Consider the following 6,376-nt stretch of genomic DNA (forward strand, 5'->3'; position numbering starts at 1 on the left):
CATCAAATGTAATCAATTTTGATATATTATTATTTGATCTGTTATATAATTGTTTTATTAGACATTTCAAACATTAATTACATTAAAATATTTACCATGTTACAAATAAGGTACTATTAAATTTAATTATAAACTAATGTGGTGAAGCTCTTAGCCTAGTGGTTGAGAGCTTACCTATGCCTTGGGAGGTCATGGGTTCGAATCACATCCGGGTCTGGTGGGGATTTTTCTTTCTTCTTTAATGTAAGCGCATTGCGCAAAAATTTAAAAAAAAAATCACTCGGTCACAAAAAAGTAAGTCAAATACGGAAGATGTATTCCACACATCTTAGAATGTTATTACATAATTCAAAAATATATTAAAAAAAGGAAGTTATTGCTTGCTCAATTATACAATTTGTCTTCTCTAATATTAGAACCGTATATCCGATTTTGATCATTTTACTTTTTTTAAGACTCGTGCAATATATTTTTCGCATTTAACTTACTTTTTTACAACCGAGTGATCAATTGATTACATTTTGCGCGAGTTCAAGGGACTAATTGGTCATTTTATATAAGTTTAGGGGGCTATCTGGACACTTTAAAAATTCAGGGGGCAATCAACCTTTTTGGACAAGTTCAAGAGGCAAATTATGTATTAAACCTATATAATATAAACCTAATGTTAACTATTTAAGCAAATAATAAAAAAGGGGCAAAAACAGTATATATGTATATATTGCCATAACACCTACTAATAAGAAAAATAATAATACTAAAAATAGTCTAACATAGCGAACATATTTCATATACTATATAAACACCTAAGTGACTAACCAACTATACATTAAAGCTAGGGTGCGATCATACCAGCACTAATGCACCGGATTCCATCAGAACTCCGAATTAAACGTGCTTGAGCGAGAATAGTATTAAGATGGGTGACCTCTTGGGAAGTCCTGGTGTTGCACCCCAAACTTTTTAAGTGGTGAAGCTCTTTGCATGTTGGTTGAGAGCTTACCTATGACCTTAGAGGTTATGAGTTCGAATCACATAGGTGAGGTGGGTTGAGGGTTTTCCTTTGTCTTTAATTTAATTTTCCTTTGTTTAATGTAAGTGGATTACGCACAACTTTAAAAAAAAAAACTATACATTAAAGCTAAATATATATACATATACATATTAATATACAGAGTAAAACTATTTAAAGAAAATAAATAAGTATATAAATTAAAACTATTTAAAGAAAATAAATACATACATATACATAAATGAATTATCAAACAAACATATAACTAACCTATATATAATCTCAAATATCAAAACCCAAAAAAGAGCCAAAATGCTATTTTGAAGTTCCAGCATTTAAAGACAGAAAAAGAGAAATATCAGAAACAGTCCTTCAATCTTCCAGATTTATTAAAAATTACCAGATCTACTCTATTTCACCGTTTTAACTCCAAACTACTCAAATCGGGTCATAGTTCATAATGGGGAGTTCTAAAATGAAGTTTTATTTAAAATAATGATTTAAAACATTTTTAAATAACGGATCTACGACGTTTTAATCCCGAACTACCCCAAATCGGATCACGGTTCGTATTGGGACTTAAAATGAAGTTTTTTATTTTAAAATCCAAAACCAAATATTTATTAAATACGAAACAGAAATTAATTAAAATAAATTTAAACAATAAAAAGCAATAAAGAAATAAACGAGTCTAGTTCCTCGGATTGTTACCTCTCGGTGGTAACGAAAGTCCAAATCGAGTCGTTTGATTAGCATTTTAGAGTCATTTTCCATGTTTTTTCCAAGTTCGGGTCTCGTTTTAATTTTTTCAAGGGTTCAGGGTTCCAAAAATCCAGTCCGGAGTGCATTGGGCTTCGTGCTATTTATAGGCACGGAGCCCAAAGCTCCTTTTACCCTTGGCTCGAGCCAAGGGTACTATCTTACCCTTGGCTCAAGCCAAGTGTAATGCCTTACCCTCGGCTCGAGCCGAGGGTAACACTTTACCGTTGGATTCATTTTAACTGTTTTCTTCATTGGTCCTTCGACCCCAGTGTCTGCAATGGTACATTACAGAGCCTCTGTATCTATTGCAATGGCTTGTGCTCTACCTGTTAAAAGAGTTCACTAGTGGATTAAAACCCAAAAGGAGGTATTCTGGGGACTGGATGTAGGTAGGAGGCCGAACTAATATAAGTCGCTATGTAACTATTTCTCTACCCATTTCCTTTTGATATATATATACAGTAGTGTTTATACGGACTCTGATGACCACGTGAATTTGGTCATTCACCGTTAGATGTAGGCTGATTAAATCCGAGCTTTAAGATGCTTTGAATCTCCACCTTAGGATTTTAATCAACCTACATCTAATGGTGAATGATCAAATTCACCGTGGTCATCAGGGTCCATGTGAACAGTACTGTGTGTGTATATATATATATATATATATATATATATATATATATATATGTCAGATCTAGTGTGACAAGGGTTAGGGAGCTTATTGTGTGACATGACAAAACTACGTAGTTTTGATGATAATTGAAAAGGGTAATGTGGCAAATTTGTAAATAAAAGAAAAGAGAAGATAGAGAAAATTGTTTTATTTATTTTCTTTAAAATACATTTTCCCGACATTTCTAACCTCGTTTTTCGAAATTTTTATACTATTAGACTCGTCTAAATTAGACGGTAATTTTAAGATCCCTGAAGCTCAAATAAAAAAAATTCCGATAAACGGAATCCGGGTGGGCGTTTTCTGACAAAAAAAAGTACCCAGAAAATTCTCAAAACATTTCAGAAAATGTAAAACATTATTCTGAGAAACTTTAATTCTTGGGATGAAGCGAGATTTCTTACGGTTTAGTCCCAATAAAACTTGTTCCTTAATTTTATCCATTTTCCATACTTCAACAATTTGTTGGGTCAAAACCGTAAGGCATCTCGTTTTGAGCCAAGAATTAAAGTTTCTTGAAATGATGTTTTACATGTTTTGGAATTTTTTGATAATTTTCTGGGTACGTTTTTTGTCCTACTTATATTGTTTCGACAGTGTTCGAAATTGTTCCAAATCAGAATACTATTTGTTCCAACATAATACTTATATTATTCCAACAGAATAAATCAGCGTACCAATTTTTCCAACAAAATAGCTCTATTATTCCAGCATATCAATTTTATTATCTATGTCTTCAATTTCATTTTTGTTTCTTAATATTTAATATAGTATCTTCAAATTTATATTAGTTATATTATTTAGAAAATAATTCTAATTCTTATATTCTTCCAACAGAATAGTTATATTGTTCCAACAGAATACTTATGTTGTTCTAACAGAATTGTTATATTGTTCCAACAAAATATTGCAACACATAGTTCTGAAAGATAAGACCAAAAAGTTCCTAGAAAATTATCAAAAACATCATTTTAAGAAACTTTAATTCTTGGCTCAAAATGATATTTCTTACGGTTTTGACCCAATAAATTGTTGAAGCATGTAAAATGGATAAAATTAATGAAATTATTTTATTGGGACTAAACTGTAAGAAATCCAACTTCTACCCAAGAATTAATGTTTCTCAAAATAATGTTTTACATTTTCTGAAATTTTTTGAGAATTTTCTGAGTACTTTCTCTTTTCTCGTCGGAAAACGCCCACCCAATTGCCGGATCCGTTGATTTGGGACTAACCGTAAGGAATCTCACTTTGAGTCAAGAATTAAAATTTCTCATAATTATGTTTTATATTTTTTGGAATTTTTTAAAAATTTTCTGAGCATTTGTTTTCTCACAGAAAAACAAATCGCCGGATTCTATTCACCGGAATATTTTTTACCTGAACTTCTGGGATCTGTGCGTTAGGCCAATAATTTAATATTATATTATATCTCAATTAATAAAAAATTAACATCGTGTTAATTAATTACTTATTTATATAAAATCTTAAACCTTAATCATAAACCTTAAAAATTAAGTATTAGATCCTAATTTATAAATTCTAATCGTAATATATATAATATGAGATCAAATTATTAGTATTATAAATTATATATTAATATATTTTTTCCATATTAATTTAATATATTTAAAATTATTATATATACCGTACACGTAATAATACCTATCTACTTTAACCTATATTTTCAAGAATAAATAAAGGCTAGTAATTTTGTTTTTGTTTTTTTTTTTCTTTTTTTATAGAGAAAGTCTACTTTACTTTCTGACCCAATAATTTTTTTTTATCTCTCAATTCGCAATCATTTTCAAAAATCTATATGGTACCATATAGATCTAGTTAGTGCAGTCATACCAACAATTTCTAAGTATAAAATGTCATTAATTTTTTCAATATATTAATTTTTTAGCCATGGCACAACACTAAACGTTATTGTCGTGTGACCAAGAGGTCACGGGTTCGAGTCTTAGGAGCGGTCTCTTGTCAAATAAATTGGCAGGGGAAGGCTTGCCCCCAGTACACCCTTGTGGTGGGACCCCTCCCCGGACCCTTGCTCAGCGGGGACGCGTAGTGCGACCGGGCCGCCCTTTATTATTTCATATAATTATCAATGTTATTGGAACTGAAAAAGACATCAAACCGGATTTATAGCTGTATTACAAGTTATTTGGTCGGATCGAATGGTTTAGATTGATCGAATCGGATGACGTAATAAATAAATAAATAATATTAAAAATATATTAATTTAAAATTATTTTTATAAAATATATATTATCCAAAATAAATTATAAACAACTTTTGGTTTGTAAATGACCTTTACTAGTCGAAGCACCATCGGACTAGGGATGCACCTGCACGACGTGGGCGACGCAAATGCCACTTTTGCTATTTTTTTAAATTATTTACAAATTTAAACGTTTTGCTATTATAATGTGTATTTTTCATTATTTCAACCATTATTACATGTATTTTAACATTTTTTAAATTAAATTTTTTAAAAAACCCGGGGTCACACCAGTTTTCGGCCGGAACACCAGGTCTCAGTTCAACCTCGAGTCTCTCCGGTTTGTTGAGGATTCAACAAACCGCAAGGGTTCAGAACGGATTCCTATCTAGTTCTCGGTTCTCCCGGTCGAACCGATCTGAGCCTAATAACACTAATAATTATACATTTTAGTAATACTCCCTCTATTCTGAATTATATGTTGTTTAAAAGAGGGGGAAAATTCTGAATCATAAATCATTTTTATTCAATTTCACTCATTTTCTTAATTTTGCCCTTGCTGGAAATTCTCCTTTTGATAACGCATTTATGAAAAGTTTATGAGAGAATATTGAGAGAGAAGATTCTGCCACTTTACATATTTATCTATTTTAATTGTATTAGAATTAATGAGAAGAGAGTGAATATTAGGTAAGAATTAGTCATTAAAGATGAGATTATAGACTAGTATTGTCTTTTTAAGCATTATTTAATGACTTTTTAATTTACAAAATTTTATCTTAAATAATGGAGAGAGTAATATATATGCATGTATGCTTTATTGAAGCATGTTTAATTGAAAGAGTAGAATAGGATTTAGAAGAATTGTATTGCGCAAAAATAATTTCCCTTGATTAGGAAGTGTATTAGGTATTCTATTTATATACAAGATTTACATGAACCCTAACATAGATACACATAATAGGGGTAAGACTTAACAAACTTTATCTCTAGTAATTCAAAAGTATTTAACTAATTATCCTAGATAGGGATGGCAACGGGTACTCTACCCGCGGGTACCCGGCACTACCCGACCCTAATGGGACTATCCGTACCTCGTATAAAAGGGTATGAGACGGGTATGGGATCAAAACCATTACCCGTTAGGGTAATGGGACGGGTATGGGAAGAACCCCTAGGGTACCCGGTACCCGTTACCCGTCATAATTTTTTTAAATATTAAAAAATATTATTGTGTTTTAGATGTAAGATACGAGATTTGAACACCAACCTTTTGTTATTTTTATTGAATAAGGTTTAATTTATTCAATTTTTAGATGGATGATTTAATAAATTTATACTTTGTTAAATTTGGAATATTTTTTGTTTTTTTTATTGATTCTTAACGGGTAAGGGTACCCGCGGGTACCCGTGAATTAAATGGGACGGGTATGGGATGCAAAACATATACCCGTTAGGGTAATGGGAAGGGTACGGGTAATTAAAAAATAAACGTGTAAGGGTTTGGGATTGGCACTACCCGCGGGTACCTTACCCGTTGCCATCCCTAATCCTAGAGATAAATAAGTATATTTATCTCTAACCCCCCTATAAGCCCGATGGCGAGGTTGGACCGTTATTCGAGAACGCAATTTCTGGAATCATGTGCTAGCCAAAGGCTTGGTAAAAGCAACTGCGACGTGAAAATTTGTCGGTATGAACCGAA

The 6,376-nt window shown here is 31.7% G+C and overlaps 1 pseudogene; it reads left to right on the top strand.

The window, feature by feature from the left end:
* The first annotated feature begins 838 nt into the window (after positions 1 to 838).
* LOC136221096 (5S ribosomal RNA) lies at positions 839 to 956 on the top strand (annotated as a pseudogene).
* Positions 957 to 6,376: the final 5,420 nt, after the last annotated feature.

Source organism: Euphorbia lathyris, chromosome 2, assembly GCF_963576675.1.
Source record: "Euphorbia lathyris chromosome 2, ddEupLath1.1, whole genome shotgun sequence".
Classification (NCBI taxonomy): domain Eukaryota; kingdom Viridiplantae; phylum Streptophyta; class Magnoliopsida; order Malpighiales; family Euphorbiaceae; genus Euphorbia; species Euphorbia lathyris.